Below are 19,384 nucleotides of genomic sequence, written 5' to 3'. Positions count from 1 at the left end.
AAAGAATTGAACAGTACTAAGTGTACAACTGCTTTCTTGTGGAACAAATATGACAGAAGTGCAAATAATTGTAAAAGTGACAGTGTTTGAGTGGCAGCCATCTTGGGGTTGGTGAGTTTGTGCCAATTTACAGTTGGAAAATCCAAACATTTCCTTCAACAGGAACTCAGAAATTCCAACAAAAATTGGAATGCATCATGAAGAACAGATTTGATCAACTTCCAGTTTAATTCAGCTTCTGTCACTTCTACAAAATGCCATGTCATTTAAAGTGTAAATTAGTTTCAATACGTTGTTGCTGCTGCTTTATTTGTATTAACCCTAATTTAACTCTGCACAACTGCTATTTATCTAAATACAAAAACAAATAATATAAAAAGCTGGTAGTCACATTTAAATGTAACATACTACCATCCAATATAATCATTTCCTCATCAATTGAGCCAGTAATTATTACACAAATTGAACATCTTTTACTTTCAGGCATTACAGTAAGTTGTACGCGCTAGAAGTCTAGAAAAAATCAATTCTTATAATTTCAGTGACTAAATGGAGAACAAATAGTCAATAAATATATAAAAAAGGCAAATTCCAGTGTGGCTATGAAAGCTTGTGACTTCAGTCAGTGTTGTTGACACGTGTGATTTTAACAAATCCGGGCCAAAACATTGTGTTTTGTGTTCTTGCTGTCATCACACTGTTTCAAATATTGTATATATTGTAGTATTTTTGAAAATACATCGCATTGAAGTATTTTGATACATAATGTGAAGGCATTTACCACGTCTCAATAAATGACAAAAATACGTATTTAAAACACACACATATCAAAAGTGCCTCTCCCTGATGGAGAGACTCATGAAGATTTGTTCAGTAATAAAACATTTTTAACACGAGGCTCTCATCGTATATGACTCGTGTTTTCATCTTTGTCAGCATTTCACCTCGTAGTGTTTGCTTTCACTTCAACAAGTACAGTGTTATAAATAAATGAGTGGTACAGTTATCCGTTATTGACACGCTGGATTCAAAGCATGTGTGTAAACTAGCAATAAATACACGTGTAAATCTTCATAGCAGTTGTCTTATAGTATATCTAAAATTAAGTTAATATACAAAAGTATTGTAACTTCAGTTTCTTGAACAATAACTTACTTTGAAACATGACAAATTGTATTAATATGTTAATGTTACCACTGACTAAACTGCCAGAGTGTGTGTGTATATGCATGGGTGTGTGTGTGTGTGTGTGTGCGCGTGTTGATTTTGTACATTGAGTCAGTAAATTTTAGCTTGTCGACAGACAAAACTGTCAAGTGGCACTGATGACAGGGGCCGAATTTAACAAGCTGTGTAATCAAGCAGCCATAGCAACCATGAGAGCGCTATAATACGGCACTGTTGACAGGTGAGGGTTCACACACACACACACACACACACACGGTTCCATCCTCCGAGGCTCATGGTCACATGATAGTGCACATACTTAATAGTTTTCTGACACACGTTTCATAACATCCTGCTCTGTATTGACTGTCATTTACCAGAAGCAAATTGTTTTTTTTGTCCAGTAAATGGTGTGTATCATAAATTAGTTTGCACTTATTATGAAACGTGGCTGTGGTTGTTTGTGATTATATACATTGCACGCCAGGAGGAGTTGTCACTCATGTGACATACCATAATAAAAGGTGGAGTTTTTTTTAACTGTGTCGGTGAGTCATCACATGGTGCCCTACACACCTGTCTGTATACAGGTGTTAGAACAGGCTTACTGACTGACAAAGTTTTGGAAAAGTGTTTTTTCTTCTTCTTGTTATTGTAGTGCGAGTTCACTAAATGCACTGCAGATGTGGATAATTACATTTTTTTGTTGTTTTACGGTTTATTTTGCTTCATTAAAGGGAAACTCCACCAGTGTAATTTGGTTATTCAAGGCCGTAGACAATGGCCTGACTTGTATAATGTCTCATGCGGCGGCTCTGGAGGAGCTTTGGCAAGTCTTAGCAAATGGCCCCAAAAGATGAAGACAATAAATTCTGGGCGAAAACCCGACAACATAAATTGAGGACATGGACAGTGGACAGACCAGAGGGGAGGGTTTTTTTTTTTTTTTTTTTTTTCAAAGTTGACCACAGAGGAGCGTAAAGGTCTTGGTGAAATGGAATCTGGGTTCTAATATGTGGTTGTATAACATCGTGCCACATATACAACGTATTAAAAACCAGTGGCAACAAAATGGTTGGTGGCGCAACGTGTCAAACATTACGTAAAACATTTGTTTCATGCGTCATATTGTGCAACTATAAAAAGGTTGTGATAAAAGTAACACTTTTATCTCTTGGATGTTGTAACAGTCTTTTTATAGCTAGACTGTGTGATTATACTGTTACAACAACAAAAAATGGACCTCTAACCTTAACGCTATACACTGTAATTTACAAGATGTATAAAAGACCAATCATTTCATTCGGTTTGAATGCATTGATTCGCTGGTGTAGCTGTACCATTATGATAAAATTGGGTGTTACCTGAAAGTGATTATTACTTAATATAGTATATAGTGTATGTATATATATATATATATATTTATATGTGTATATATAGTTGCAGACTACAGCTTTGACAATGAGGACTTATTTTAATCTAGATAAGGATAATTTCCCCAACCAGGTATTTTATTTAACCCACTCCTGTCTATTGAATGATACAGAAAAATGACATTTTCCTCTTTATATGGGTGAACAAAAAAAAAAAGCTTAATGCTCCTTGTTTGACCCCATTCCATTTCATGCTCTCAGTTCACTTGTGATTATGTGGCTGTGTGTGTGTGTGTGTGTGTTGTGGTCTCCATGTGCTGCGTTTGTTCGAGCACTCCACCTTGCTTCTGCAGACTCTGACCTGTATTGCTGTGTAACCCCCAGCTGAATGTAAATATGTCACGGGAGGCCATGCATGTACTGAGAAGGGAAATGTATTGTTTTTGGATTTTCCCTGTCCTTTTCGCCGCCTCTGCAGCTCACTGATATTAAACCTCTCACTTCCTTTTTGAAGCTTCTTTGTTTACCAGCCAACACGTTGTTTTCCTGCTCGCTCAGTCTAATACTGAAAAAAAAGATTGATTAGAACAACATCTGTGTGTAGGTTGTTCGTGGTTGTTCTGTCTGTAAACTTCACCTAATTTTTCCCTAATGCATTAAAAGGCAATTATTTTTTATTTTAGTAATATCTTTGAACCTAAGGTAATACAGAGATCACTGCAGATGCCTTCACTTATAAAGAGGCATAGACATGTGGGAGTGCATCTTGAGGAAGTTCATGATAAAAGGTCACAGCTTCCAGTTCACATTAATGTTGGCACAGACTCTCAGCAGGAGGTGACAGGCTTGCAAAATAAGAGACATGACTAACAGGATTTTACTCATTTGTTCTCCAGTTATTTTGCTAATTTTATTTGCCATGGATCTGCAGCATCGGTGATAAACAAGTGATTTTATTAAAATGTCTTGAGGCTTCATTGACATTGTCCTGTTTGTGTTTTATATAATTTTATCAGCTGGATGTCGAACAGTTGGCCTTCTTTCCCATATAATGATGACATTTTCTTGTGTTATTCAACAAATAGGATATGTGTATATATACAGTATATATATATACATACACAGAAGCATATTATTTTATGTGTGTGTGTGTGTGTGTGTGTGTGTGTGTAGTCATAGCTCCAATAGCTTGTAGTAATATTAGGAATTTACTTTCTTTTTAAATATGTTTACATTATTAGAGGGATTCAAATGCTGATCTTTACTTCAAACAACCAGAATCTTAACACACACACACACACACACACACACACACACACACACACACACACACACACACACACACACACACACACACACACACACACACACACACAGACAGGCTTCAGGTTTAATCAAAACACTGCCCACACAAAGACCTGTGTGCATCAGACTGCTGTGTGGGACGACTTTTCAGACACCGGCTCATGTGTCAAACACACCAACACATGTGAATGGTGAGACTAAATGACCTTGAGGTTAGAGGTAGTTAGATTTTGGATAAAAAAGGTGTAAACAATACATACATATCATGTAAAGTTTGATCTCTGCTTGTTGTTGTTGTTTTTTTTACTTCAGACCTCTTTGATTTGTACAGAAAATTGCAGCACGTCTTTGTTGGATGTTACATAGATAACATTTTTTAAGTATTTCACAAGCGTCTCTGATGCTGTAGAACACACACACATACATTTGGCATGCGTATCATTTGAAACAAGGTGCAGTCATCCAGCATCTTTCAGTGGTTAACACATGAGAGATGATCCATTTTCTACAACGAGGGCATCTTTTAGAAGAAGAAAAAAAAAAAAACAGGGTGCAGCAGTGGAAACGGTGTTGATTCAGTTTTCTGTGAGACGTATGTATTTTAACAAATACTGTATGGTTGAGTAGTCGAGCCTGTTCAGCAGGTGCTCACATTAAATGGAAGAACTCGTGCTGCTTCTTCCACGCGGTGTTTCTCAATCAGACAACGCTGAGTATACTGAACACACAAACTACCGCCATTCATACAGAGACATTTATGAGTCAGCTGAAAGGAGGCAGATATCAGACATAATCATCAGCAAAACATCAAGAGAGAAATTGGGCAATATTTTATTTGAAGCCTCACGACAGTCATGGCAGCTATGTGTCACCGTCCTTATTTCTACTTGTTAATGTTGCAAAAATGATTATTGAAGTAATTTCAATATTTAAATGGTGTGGAGTTTGCATATTAGAGTCTGTGTGGGTTTTCCTCCTGGTTTTCTGGCTTCCTACAGTCCAACAACATTGAAGTTAAGGTTAGGTTTACTGGAGTCTCTCATTTTGGACTGTAGGTGTGAATGATTATTAGTGTTGGCACTGGCATGTGCACCATTTACCTCTTTTACAATTTCAAATGGGATCATAAGTCAGAGCACTGATGTTTCACTCTAGTATCAAATCAGAGACTGATTTACACCAGGGCTGAAAAAATTCATTTGTTTTCAAATCAAATCAATGTCAATTTAAGAAAGCTATTTATACCATTAAGTTCTCAACTTAATGCTCAATTTTGTTTTAAATATATAGCAGTAAATTAAAGCTGAACTAAAGCTTGATTAAAAATGTTCACATATCAAATTGTTGTCGCAATATAAATGGAAGAGAGGTTACAATTTGGTATTTTAACCCAAATTGTTCGGGAGTAATTTACCACTGAACATGCAGGGATTTGATTTGATTTCTTTCCAGTGCAGTTTTCCCATTTGCCTTCACATATTGTACATCATATACTGTATTACAAGCGAGTCATTTGCTTGTTTTGATGAACATGTTTTGTGGACTCGAGCCTTTGATGTGGTGACTTGTTAAAATGGGGATTTTTTCTTTTTTTTTAATGTCTTATTTGCAGGGCTCAGGCGCAGGATTGAGAAACGGTTTCACCACAGGACTGTCACGTTGGCTCCCACCACGTTCGCCCATCCTGACAGGCAGCGGGGGAAACCACCTGAGAGAAGCAGCTCTGGTAGGAGTTCATACAACAGAATGTTCACTGCCTTTTATGATCACGTCACACGTGTTAATCAGAAGACATTAAAACATTAGCTTTTTTATTACAGTTGTGTAGTGACACATAGTGTAAGATGGAGTTATAGGTTCAGCAGGTGATGTTGGTTATGAAAGGGAACAAGAGAAGCCCCTGTGCTGCAGTTAATGAGGTTTACAAGCCTCCGTGATATTTCTCTTTTTTTATTCTGATCATTTCCAGCACTAAGTAAGATTTTCCAAACCCACAATGACGTCATTTCTTCAAGAATCGCTCGTTCAAGTTCTCTTTTCTGGGGTTGGTCTTTGTTTTATTAGAGATTAGAGAGGTTCACCCTGCCTGTTGTTGTGTGTGTGTGGCCATGCAATTGTGGGCTTTAATCTATAAAATCTATAAAAACATCTCCAAATGTAATGAAATATTCTCATTCAATGTGCTGGAATCTGTAGGAACGAAACCCCTCACATTTAATTAATTTCCTAAATAGGTGGCAATTCATTTGATAGTTTCACATTCACTGAGTCTCTTTGAGGGAAATATTCAAATGTGGAGATGCAAAGTGACTGCTGTGATGCTCACGTTCATGTCTTCATTTAAATTTTTGTAAAAAGCTGAAAAAATGTGCCCCTTTTATCACTAAAACAGATTTGTCATATATCTGTATATGTGGCTCACCAACACCTAGGACCTGTTTGAAGTTTTAATGTTCTCTGAATAAACGGCCTGTCATAGTCGTAATCACGATATGAATTGCCAAATAGCTCACTATTTATTCAATTAAACCTAGTGAAATTTAAATATTTTGCAAATACATTAATACAAATCATGTACCATGCAAAAAAAAACAAATACCAGCAAGTATCCAGAGGTTGTTTAAAAGGCTCAGAGAAAAACTCATGTTTAGAAAAACACAATCACAAACTGTCAGACTGTGGAGATCTTTCAAAGAAAGAAATCAAAAATAATTGAAATGACTAATTTAACCTTGCACTGTACGTGTTCATGGAAATATGTAATAACTACCACTGACGGAAAGATAACACAATTTATCCTTTGATGTCGCAATGTTTCGTAAACAGAGGAAGGTGAAAATAAGCTTTAGTTTCAGCTTTCAGTGTCAAATAAATACGTATATTGTATCATATTAATAATGTATAGTATATGAAGTTTCATAAGTGCCTGTTCTCTGTAAAAAAACAAATCTTGTGTCAAGTCTGCCTCCTCCTCTCCTCCCTGTTGTGCGGCTGCAGCAGTTCAGATTAATTAACTAAAGTGCAACCCATCCATTCATTGCAGAGGCTTGATGATCAATACTGTAAGTGTCATTGCCTCATACTGGAGGAAAAAAAAACAAAAAAAAAAAAAAACAGAACGTGTGAACAGTGCAAGCAGCTGACGAAGCGTTCAGGGAAAAGTGCAGGGGAGGGTGGACTGAAACTGCAGCGAGCGTCGAGCGGTGAGGAAAAGCCAGAGCCAGAATTTGTAGAATAAAGGTGACGATGTGTGGCTGCAGGACTCAGATAATCCTCACACTGATGACTTCATCACAGTGATTATTCCTTCAGCTGGAGTTCAGTGCTGTTGCACTAACACCAACATACAGTAGCCTGATTTGACTGTTTTAATAAAGACCTGTCACGGCGTGTTTACACTTTGGTCGCAATAATGTAAGTGTGATCGTGTCGCTCATGTGATTGATGACAGCAGCCTGTGTTTGCTGAAACACAACACGTCAAATGTAAAAGGATCATGGGAACATTTTAATGACGGGTTTAAGTCAGACTTTTGACAGCTGACATCACAACAAAGCTGGAAAAATAGACATGCAGAAGTAATGATATACAAATAGCACACATACATAGTTCTGTAATACAGGATCCCATTATTTAATGTTACTGGTGCAAGGTCATGTTTTCATGGCACTTTGAAGTGAAGAGGAGTTCTGAGAAGAGAGAGTTCAAAGTCAGGACATGCAGAAATGCCCACACGGAGGAATAAGGAAAACTGATAGTGGTTAGAAGACACGTTGTAGCCTGGTGGAAACAAAAGTCATGTCCACATAGATACAAACTAAATCAGGTACATTAACTAATTTCTATATCATTTTAAATGTCTATGTAGCACAATGGTCACAAACTTGCAGCCCCCCCAGTCCATGTTCTGCGGACTTACACTTTTAAAATTATAATGTAAACTGACCAACATTTAACAATATTTTGAAAATAATAATATTCCGTTATGTTATATTTATCACATTATTAAATTAAACATTTAATTATAAGATTGTCTAGTGTTTTAATTGCAATGGTCTACATAGATTCTATTTAATTGTCTGTTTTTACAGATTTACAGATTCATTTTGCATCATAAATGGGGTTTGTTGTTGTTGTGAGCTTTGTATAAAAACAAACACTTTTACGTTGAAATGGCGTGCAATATCATTCTTAACATTTTTAATGATGGATTATCAAAATAAGATTTTAATCTCTAATCACTTTAATAGTTAATTTTTCCCCAACTTTTTTCACTTGAAAGGCCCCCGGCCTCCTCCGGACCAGACTCGAGGTTCACTGGCCCCTGCAGGTCATTTTGAGATCGAGTCCCCTGGTTTAGCACAATTAAGAGCAACAAGTGTATTGTATGAATTTTACTGCTGAACTGAACAGGGGCAGTCCCGTGCTGCACACATATGGAGTTAGATTTGTGTCTTTATTATTCAATCAAAAAAAAGTTTGCTTCAATCAAAAAAAAATGTTTTCAATCAAAAAAACATTCACTTCAATCAAAAAAAAAACTTTTTAATCAAAGAAAAAAATTGTTTGGATGCAAAGATATATTTGAGACTCTTCTTTGATTGAGTTATAAAGACACAAATGTCCTACCCATAATATGGCCCAAACGCAAAACAGCATTACTTCAATCAAAAATGTGCTTCTAACCAAAAAAACCTTCACTTCGATCAAAGAAAACATTTTCAATCAAAGAAAAACAGTGTTCAAATGCATTTTTTTGAGTCTCAAATATATTTTTGCATTCAAACAATTTTTTTCTTTGATTGAAAACGTTTTTTTTGATTGAAGCAAACTTTTTTTTGATTGAATAATAAAGACACAAATCTAACTCCATACACACAGGAAGTGATTTGTTTGTCAAGAAAGACGAAGGAAGAAATCGGCACGCGCTGGTGTAAATGTGACCAATGATGTTGATAATTGGGCAACATGGAATGTTAGTTTCAGGTTTTCACCAATGAGTTTGACTTTCTGCTAATCTGTTTGAGGCGTTGCTGACGAATACTGACATGTGGAGCTTAGCTGAATATAAAAATCCAGGTGTAAATAGAAACAATGAAAGAAATAGAATCCCTAAAACAACCATTGAGTACAAATAAGAAGAAGACACATTTTTACTCATTCCACACACATTAAGGGTTCACTCTCCTCTGTCCATGTTGAGTGCACTCATGACCCTGGATGCTTTCATGGCTCTGAAACGCCTTCCAGAGGGCAACAGTTCAAAAAAAAAAGTCATATCCGGAGTGGGTCGAGTCTTGCACTGCTCTGCACTCTTCTGAGGCTGTGTTTGGAAAATGTTCTCCAGGGACAAAGCGAGCGGCCTGTGGCCATCTGTGTGTTCAAAAAGTAGAAACTGAAAGAACATCTCATGTCTCATGACTGTTTCCAGACAGCTTCCATCAGTCCTGAGCCAAATGCCACTTGGCAAAAGTTAAACGCACACAAAACCATCAAGCCCAAAATCAGCAGATGTTCATTATCCCTCATGAAGCCGTTGGTTCTTGACTTGTTTTGACAGCTGAGTGTGTCACATTTTGTGGTGAATGTCTCACCTTGTTCTGATCACAGGCGCAAATATTTCATCTCCGCGTCTTTGTTCAGTAAATGGATGCGTTTTCCTGTGAAATGCAAAAGAGCGGGTTCAATGAGTCCAGTCTGTGATTAATTGTTCCGTCAGACTCCCAGCTGAACGAGAGGTTTCGGGTCGCGATACAGTTTCTCATACGTCCTCGTGATTGTGAGGCTGTGGAGAAGGAAATGAAAACAAAAATCTGTTCAAATACAAATTATTTTCTGAGGATGCTTAAATAAATATGACAACAACCCCCCCGGGTCACAGAGAATCAGGTTTAAACGTCGATTTGTTTTATGGGAGGCATCGTGTCTCTGTTATTAGGGGTTTTCATGGACAAGAATTATATCTGTATCAGGATGTTAATCAAGTCGTGTTTTTGCGAGACAAACGCAGAACTCGTCTCTCCTTATTGCTTTCATTTAATAATTATTATTAACAGTTTAAAATATTTGATCTTTATTATTTACAAAACAGAAATGTTTTTTTTTTTTTTTACACTGACTGGAAACTATTATCTCTAACAGCTAAATGTTATAATTAACGTCAGATTTGTTACAACCACTTTAGAAGAATCACAACAAAGAATATTAATATAAAGAACAATTAATACAGATTTTAAGTACATCATTTTATTTAAGTCACATAACACAACCGTCGACAGTTGTCAAATTATTAGGTACAGTACATGTGCTGTGCTGCATTTAGTGATGATGACTTAGTAGAGTTAGTCGTCTTCCAGCCAGAAGGTTGAGGGTTTGGTTTCCTGCTCTACTAGCCTACATGTTGACACTCAACACCACGCTGGTCCTGATGGATGCATGTTAAGATATTTAACACATCCTCTGAGAAGGACTATGGTTACATAAAGCAGCTTTGAGTGGTCATCAAGACTTTGTGAAATTTGTAAATGTTCATGATTTTACTTTATAAATCATTGGTTGTTTGGAAAATAAATTTCAGATAAATATATCATATATGAGACAAACACAGTGATATTTGAGAAGTGAAATAAAGTTTATATGATTTACAGAAAGTGTGCAAGAATTATTTAAACAAAATTAGGCTTCTGCATAAATGAATGCACCCTATTGATTTCAATACCTTTAGCACTAATTATTGGAACTCAAAATTGGTTTGGTAACCTCAATGACCCTTGACCTCCACACACAGGTGAATCCAGTCATGAGAAAGGGTATTTAAGGAGGCCAATTGTAAGTGTTTCTCCTCTTTGCAACAACATGCATGGGAGCCTTAAAACTACTCTCAAATGACCTGAAAACAATGATTGTTTAACATCATGGTTTAGGGGAAGGATACAGAAAGCTATCTCAGAGATTTAAGCTCTCAGTTTCAACTGTGAGAAACTGGAAGACCACAGGCACAGTTCTAGTTAAGGCCCAAAGTGGCAGACCAAGAAAAATCTCAGATAAGCAGAGGCGAAGGATGGTGAGAACAGTCACACTCAACCCACAGACCAGCTCCAAAGACCTACAACATCATCTTGCTGCAGATGGTGAGAAACGGCCACTGTTTCAACAACAACAGTCTTTCTCTCTCTTTCTTTCTCGGACGCCATTGCTCGCTGTAGCCTGAAGCAGAACAACCTTGCATAGCGACCCCTACTGATCGGGCGGGAAATTGCAGCGCGGGTCCGTCACCACGACGCAGAAGTAAAAGGCTCGAGGCGTCTCCGTGGTGACGCAGACGGATAACGCATACGCAGTCGGAGAAGTATAATGTGGCCTTTACATTTACTACATACATGGTATGTACAGTCAGAGGAAAGGAAATGTATTAGTGAGTTACATATCACAGCTAAACCTGCATGTTGCATATAAAGATGGACTTAATGACCATCCCTTTGGTTAATTCATTCATGTCACTGGTTGGTGTGGTCTTGACTTCATTAGTATATTTGGTGCAAGATTGGCAGAAACATGATGAATCCACTGCAGAGGTCCCTCACCTCCACCTCTGGTCTCCGGCCAATAAATAAAGCGTCTGCTAAGTCCTCGTAAAGCTGCTGATGCAAGATCCCACTTTGTCAAAAGAGACAAACAAGACCAAACATCGACTCATCCCTCACCGTGGTTAATCTCCTGTCGCCAGTAATGAACAGAGTGGAGAAGCTCAAACGCGTCACCTCTGATCTTTAACCGAGATGCAATTTGTATTCACACTCTTGGTCCACATAAACGGGGGTCGAGGGTCAGAGCTACTCATATTTTATAATCATGCATGAGCAAAAATCATGGAGATTACACATTTACAATCAACAAATTGTTGTTATTATTATTAATTATGAACAGTTACAAAATACTAAATTATATTTTATCTGGCGTCACAGGTTAACGACACAGAAACTGTAATTATGTTATTTATCTAATGTTAATTGTAAATTGTTATATATCTAATGGATTATTCAGTAGTTGCTGTGACCTCACAAAAAAAAGATTATCCCTTAGACTCAGTGTTTTTGGCTTGAACATGATGTTCTTTTTTTATAATGTACGTTCAGCTGAGGCACAGTGTTTTAGTCCAGTGTTTTACTAATTTCTCTTATTAATCTCCCTCCACACGAATGCAGAAGTCATTTATTATGCTCACGGTGACCTTGGATGACCTCATTCTGAATTAGACATTATTTCGATCAGGATGTTTGCATGAGTTGTTAACAGAAATTCCACAAGTTATACCATATACTCGGATTAAACATAATGCCTGATACATAGTAATAAAATCAGGAGAATCCACATCTCAATCTGGTAATTGCTTATTCAGAGTATGACCTTGACTCTGGTTGAGATAATCAGAAAATGACATCACCTTGTCCTATTCAGACTCTTTTCTTAGTCTAGCCGATATCTGAATATTGCTGCATATGTAATCATCGTCCTTGTGAGTGAGGATATGTTAAATAAATATTGTAACCTACTCAGTTACACACTTTAAAACCATCCTGTCATTTCCTCCCTTTCTCCACGGTGGTGAAACTGGCTGCACAGACCCACTTTATCAGGCAGGGAAGACAAAGCTCAGAGGCATCTATCAGACTGGTTAATCTGGTCCTGTCCCTTCAGTAAATTCTTCATCATAGTTATGGGTCTTTGTTGGCAGAGAAAAAGATCACTGTGAACGAATGGGTGCGTCTGTTTAATCCCCTTTTTCTGGAATGTCTTGTAAAACCGCCGCCATGCACGTGTTTACTTTGGAGGAGAAGCCGAGCGTGGTTACAGCGGCGGTCAAACGTTGGTGCGAGCGTTTGAGCTCAGTCATGATAACTAATAATTTATTTTTGAGGTTTCATTTAGTTACTGACAGTGAAATCGTGCATTTTTTTTAAATCCAAAGAGCAGGCCGGAATCATTTTGTCAAAGTCATGTCTTGAGTCTTAGACTAAGTGGTTTTCCACTTAAAAAAGGCCAGTCAACTAATTCATCTCCTCAGCTCTTAACAGCATGATTAAAAGCATCACTGCAGTTGAGGAATTCCGACCCGTCAGGCCTGCTGTGGGTGTAATGGTGTGAGGAGAGAAAGGCTGTTTTATAAATGGAAGAGTGTAATTTATCTTTTTGCACTTCGTACGAGGTCTTTAATCACAGCGTCTGCACTGAAAGACATTTGTCCTCAGGAGACGAACCTGTTAGTTTTTTGATAAAGACAGCGAGTGAATGTGTGTTAAGGGTGCATTATACACTTAAACACACACTCTTTCTAAGGGGTTTTCTAAGTTTATTTTGTATGTACATATCAGCTAGTTTTTCTCTAAGGCTGTTTTCAGACAGACAAGCCTGAGACAAGAAAATCCACATACATTGACATAAATTCTCTTTGTAAAAGAGAAAAGAGAAAAAAAAATGACATAGATTTAAAACTTGAAAAAAGAAAGTTCATTGGACTCATTTTAAGCCTCACTGAACTATAGGACAATATGCCTGATATACACGGATTATAAAACACAAAGAAAATGTACACAGGAAGATGAGGGGGAAACTATTTATATATTATAATGTGACACACCTTAATAAACTTTAATGGGAATTTCCCGCAGCACAAACACATGCTAGAAAAACACTGATGTCATTCACAATGACATTCTGCAGGTTCTTCTTTTTAATGCAGTTTTATTTCAGTTTTAAATAATAAGTCAGTAGTACAAGCACAAATAAGACATACAGTGGTATGCAAAAGTTTGGGCACCCCTGTAAATTGTCATGATTTTACTTTATAAATCATTGGTTGTTTGGATAAGAAATTCCAGTTAAATATATCATATAGGAGACAAACACAGTGATATTTGAGAAGTGAAATGAAGTTTATATGATTTAGTAAGTGTGCAAGAATTATTTAAACAAAATTAGGCATGTGCATAAATTTAGGCACCCTTATCATTTTATTGATTTCAATACCTTTAGCAATAATTATTGGAACTCAAAATTGGTTTGGTAACCTCAGTGACTTTTGACCTCCATACACAGGTGAATCAAATCATGAGAAAGGGTATTTAAGGAGGCTGATTGTAAGTGTTTCTGCTCTTTGCATCTTCTCTGAAGAGTGGCAACATGGGAGCCTTAAAACAACTCTCAAATGACCTGAAAACAATGATTGTTTAACATCATGGTTTAGGGGAAGGATACAGAAAGCTATCTCAGAGATTCAAGCTCACAGTTTCAACTGTGAGGAACATTGTGAGGAATGTGAAGACCACAGGCACAGTTCTAGTTCAGGCCCGAAGTGGCAGACCAAGAAAAATCTCAGATAAGCAGAGGCGAAGGATGGTGAGAACAGTCACAGTCAACCCACAGACCATCTCCAAAGACCTACAAGATCATCTTGCTGCAGATGGTGTCACTGTGCATCGTTCAACTATTCAGCGCACTTTACACAAGAAGATGCTGTATGGAAGAGTAATGCAGAAAAGGCCCTTTCTCTGCACCTGCCACAAACAGAGTCGCTTGAGGATTGCTAAAGCACATTTGGAATAAGGTGCTGTGGAATGATGAAACTAAAAAAGAGTTATTTGGGCAAAACAAGCGGCGTTATGCATGGCAGAAAAAGCACACAGCATTCCAAGAAAAACACTTGCTACCTATAGTAAAATGTGGTGGTGGTTCCATCATGCTGTGGGGCTGTGTGGCCAGTGCAGGGACTGGGAAACTTGTTAAAGTTGGTGTCGCATGGATTCCACTCAATATCAGCAGATTCTGGAGAACAATGTCCAGGAATCAGTGACAAAGGTGAAGTTGTGCTAGGGCTGGATCTTTCAACAAGACAACGACCCTAAACACTGCTCAAAATCTACTAAGGCATTCATGCAGAGGAACAAATACAATGTTCTGGAATGACCATCTCAGTCCCCAGACCTGAATATTATTGAAAAGTTGTGGTGTGATTTAAAGCTGTTCATGCTCGGAAACCATCAAACGTGACTGAACTGGAGATGTTTTGTAAAGAAGAATGGTCCAAAATACCTTCCGCCAGAATCCAGACTCTAATTGGAAGCTGTAGCAAGCGTTTAGAGGCTGTTATTTCTGCAAAAGGAGGATGCACAAAATGTTTCTTTTGTGGTGCCAAGACTTATGCACATGCCTAATTTTGTTTAAATAATTCTTGCACACTTTCTGTAAATCATATAAACTTTATTTCACTTCTCAAATATCATTGTGTTTTTCTCCAATATGATATATTTAACTGAAATTTCTTATCCAAACGATCAATGATTTATAAAGGAAAATCATGAACACTGTGTATATAAATATACACATGTATATGTATATATATGTATATATATATATATACATATATATATATACATATATATATATATATATATATATATATATATGTGTGTGTGTATATATATACATAATTCCAGATAGCAAACCTTTTAACATTTAATTGCCAAGTTTGATTATGTTCCCCACTCTCAAGGTAAATCATGGGAATGATCTTAACATTATTAAGTGGTATTTTGTGCACGTTATACCTATTGTGTGGCCTCAAATGACTTGTGCCCACTAATTTATATTTTGTGTGCACGTTATACCTATTTCATGACCACAAATTAGAGTTTGTATGTCATGCCCGATGCTGAAAATACCAATTTACCACGCAAACTACCACAATAAAAATAAACTATTCAAAATTAAAGAAAAATCAGATTTTGTAGATGTTTTCAGAAAGAAGTGAGATATTTTAGAGGAACAATCTGAAATTCAGTATCACTCTCTGTTTTAACGGAAGGGTTCTTATCACTAGTCCACTTTAATAATATATATTTTTAGTTTTCAATACTAACAGGGAACAAATAAGTCATAATGTCAGACATGAAAAGCCACAACAAAGAAAGTGTGATTTAATGTGTTTTCAGGAATATGCGAAACATAAATGTGGTCACCAGTGCTAGTTGTGTCTTTAGTTAATTTAAGGGACCTTTCATGATAAAATAAATATCATGCGTGAAGAGCGATGTGCTACGATCAAATTAGTTCAAAAAACCTTTCAACACAAACAGTGATCGTAAGCTTTCCTGAATATCATCTGCTAAAAACCTCAACTATAAATGTCTGCTTTCATCTTTTCCAATGATGCACAGAGCTCTTGGGAGGAGGTCCTATTGTCTGTTGTTCAGCCAAAATGAGAAAGGCACTTTTTCTTTAACCAGCAAATCCTCAAAGGAAAAGTCTTTGCTTTAATCTGTTTAGACTGGGCAGACAGGGTCTGCCATGACTAAGCAAAGCGTGGTCAAATCAAAGTGACCCTAATTATTAGGCCTGTGATTAAATCTGACATTGTAAGTTATGTGAGTCTGGTGTCAGGAAAGTTTAATTGACTCAAGTTGTGTTTAGATTTATTTCTCAAACATGTAAATACATTTTAACCCTTTTACTTTAGCAAATACCAAGTGAAAGAAAGAGAAATCGAACAGTAAATAAGACTTAACATGAGTGTTGACATGTAACATTTGGCATAGTCATGTTTTTGTATTTGTGCAGAGATGGAATGGTTTCAGGCTCTAAAGTGAATAATAACAAAAGAACACTGTGAAGCTGTGGCTGCACAAGAAATCCCTGACAGATAATTGGCTCAGATCAGGATCAGGAGCGAGTCAGAGAGTGAGCAGAGTGCACGTTTGGGTGTTCAGACAGTGACAAACAAATTGAAGCATGTCTTTACAGGAAAGTCCTCATCTTAAAATTAAACGTATCAGTCTTGCTGTGGTGCAGAGTTGTTGTTTTTTCAAAACATCATCTCTCGTACAGATTTTGCCCATTTCCTCTGCAAGGATTATGTACAGATTTTATGCTGGTGACGGTCACAGACTCATTCATGCAGTCGATGAATGGATGTATTTATTTACTAGATGAATACGTTATATTTATTAGATGTCCGAGTTTCTTCACCCTTAGTGCTCACGCGGCACAGATCAGTGCCAAGGTGCACCCTTGGTAAACTGCCATGAGAATAATACACAACTCCTTATATGGACATCCTTGGGGGGTGTTTATAGGTCACAGATTCAGGCTTCACAAAATGCATTTTTTTGTCGTCTTATGTGTTGTTGATTCAAAGTTATAATTCATTTTATATTACATATATATATTAACAGGAGTAGCAATAGTTGTGCAGAAGTCACATTTTTCTTTTATTTATGTTTAAAAAAAACAAAAAAAAAACAGCCAAGTGAACTTTGAAATTTGATGCATTTCCAAATTTGCAGAGTTGAATCCAAGTGCAGAAGGAGATCTTGGAAGGGCTGTGTTTTCAAAAGCTTCTTTGAGATAAACAGGGAATATCAGACACTGTGTTGCACATTCTCAGTGTTCTAAGGATTAAGATACAGTGATGATGAACTTGTTTATCAATAAGATTAAATGGCTGCTTACTAAGCTTTTTATTTTTTAACATATTCCTCTGCTTCCTGGGTTCAGTAAGTGCAAGTTCATTTGTGCATGTATCGATGACTGAGTTGGTTCAACTATGAACACAACCAGTGATTCATGGAAAAGAAAGTGACACAGATGCTTTCAGACCTGTGAGGTCACAGAAATCTGATCCTCGGATCTGAATTTGATATCGAACTGCAATTGAGCAGTATTGCTGGTAATGTGAACGTAGTCTGAAGTACTTGTGTCACACTTGGCTCCATAGGGTTAAATTGCAGTATATTCCAACACTGATTATAAGACACAGGGCAGTTTGAGGAACCCTGATAAATCCAGGTCCATGTTGTTTATCTTCTCTGCTTTGTTTTGGACAAGTTTATTTGATAAAAAATAAATGGTTTATGCCGCACTGCGTGGTCTCCCAGACTGATGTCTTTTATTTATTCATTAGTTTGCACTTAAAGGTGAGATAACTGAGCACATTATAATGCAATGCACCAACTCATGTTCTTATCATTGAGTCAGTCATTTTCCCAGATTAACATTCTGTCTGCCTGTGTTTGCCTTTTCTCTTTCTCTGCTCCAGTTGAGTTGTTGCTGAGTCACTTTGGGGCCATGACATCATCATCATGAGATGGGGAGCCTGGTTGGATGTGACCACAGGCGGCGACACAGAGGAGGTGGTGCTGTGAGTGGTGGTTTGTGCTGTGGATTTGCCTCAGGAAGTGCTTTTTTTTTGTTGAAAGGAGGAACACATTCGACAGGATTTGAAGAAGCAGTAAATAAGATTTGGACTAATTTTACCAAGTGACCATAAAGCACCTGCTGGAGGACAGTGGTTATCTAAATGCTGAGGGCTTTTTCTTGCCAAACTGTTTTGGGCTGTTTTGGAGCAAAATCTCCACACCCAGTGAAGTAATGCTGATTCTGTTGAAATCATGACAGTGGTGACCACAGCTTAAACACAACTAAAAGATATTTTCCCCTCGAGTCTGTGTATTCCTCAGTGATTATGCAGACAAATCCAGATGTGACACTTTCTGATCTCATTCACCTCTCTGCACAGCTTCTTTTTTTTTATGTTGAATGTGTGAAAAGGGGAGAAATACAAGGTAAAGTACAATAATTTTATCATGAATAGACGTCTTTATTGTTTTATTTCTCACTGATTTTGGTACTGTTTTTATGTAAAATATAAAATTTGATATTTCCTTAAACCTTAAACTGCACAGTTTATATGTTGTTTTTGTAATGAAATGATTACTTAAAGTGCATGTTTCTCCTTTTAAAGTGACTACATACTTAAAAGCATTGATCTTGTCTGTTTTACTTACTCAAGAAGGTTGATGAGGATCCCCAGCATAAATTGCATGCTTATCAAATATTGCTCTTTGAAAAGTATGTAGCCTACTAATAAAAACAAATCACTGGAATTCAAACAATTGTCATGGGGTGACTGTTTCTGATGAGTAATGCTGGAATGTTGTGATACAGCTCTTAATACAGTTACGAGCGTGAGCCGAGCACAATGTCATGACCCTTGAGCTTTTGGAACAGATTTAAACTACACTGTTTGATTTTCAAATGTAGCCAGTGTAAACACGCATGCTCGATCTCACAGAAAACACATAAAGCCTGAAGTAAAAATAGATTTTGCATCAATGTTTGACGTTCAGTGTGCAGACAGAGGTGATTGCGTTTTAACACAAAGAGGAAGAACAAGTAAGAAATGTCCTTATTGGTCACTGAGAATAATGTTCAAACTGAAAAGTAGTTCCCACGTCTATAATGAGCTTACTTCTGTCTTGATTTGTAACGTCAGCGAACATCCTTACTGAGGAATTTATGGATCTTCTTTCAGGTCTTCTCCTTCAAAGCATTTTGTCCATTTTTGTAGATTATGCTCCAATTTCAAGTCAAATAATATAGCAGCGTGTTTCTATGATGTGATTGACAGTGGGTGTCTCACACACACACACATATACATGGATCTGACAGTGACACCACAGTGGGACACTTGGTTTAGGTATGTTAGC

General features: G+C 37.1%; 1 long non-coding RNA gene across 1 annotated transcript in view; it reads left to right on the top strand.

Moving 5' to 3' along the window:
• Positions 1-18,700, top strand: part of LOC310933692 — a 48,102-nt gene extending 29,402 nt beyond the window's left edge. The window contains exons 2-3 of the long non-coding RNA XR_014592958.1: positions 5,458-5,571; positions 17,935-18,700. This is a non-coding gene — a long non-coding RNA (uncharacterized lncRNA). The remainder of the gene's footprint in view (positions 1-5,457; positions 5,572-17,934) is intronic.
• The last annotated feature ends 684 nt before the right edge of the window (positions 18,701-19,384 follow it).

This window comes from Microchirus variegatus (genome assembly GCF_963457635.1).
Source record: "Microchirus variegatus genome assembly, chromosome: 11".
NCBI classification, from domain to species: Eukaryota; Metazoa; Chordata; class Actinopteri; order Pleuronectiformes; family Soleidae; genus Microchirus; species Microchirus variegatus.
Note: the sequence above shows the minus strand (reverse complement) of the source record. Positions and strands in the feature narration are given on the sequence as shown.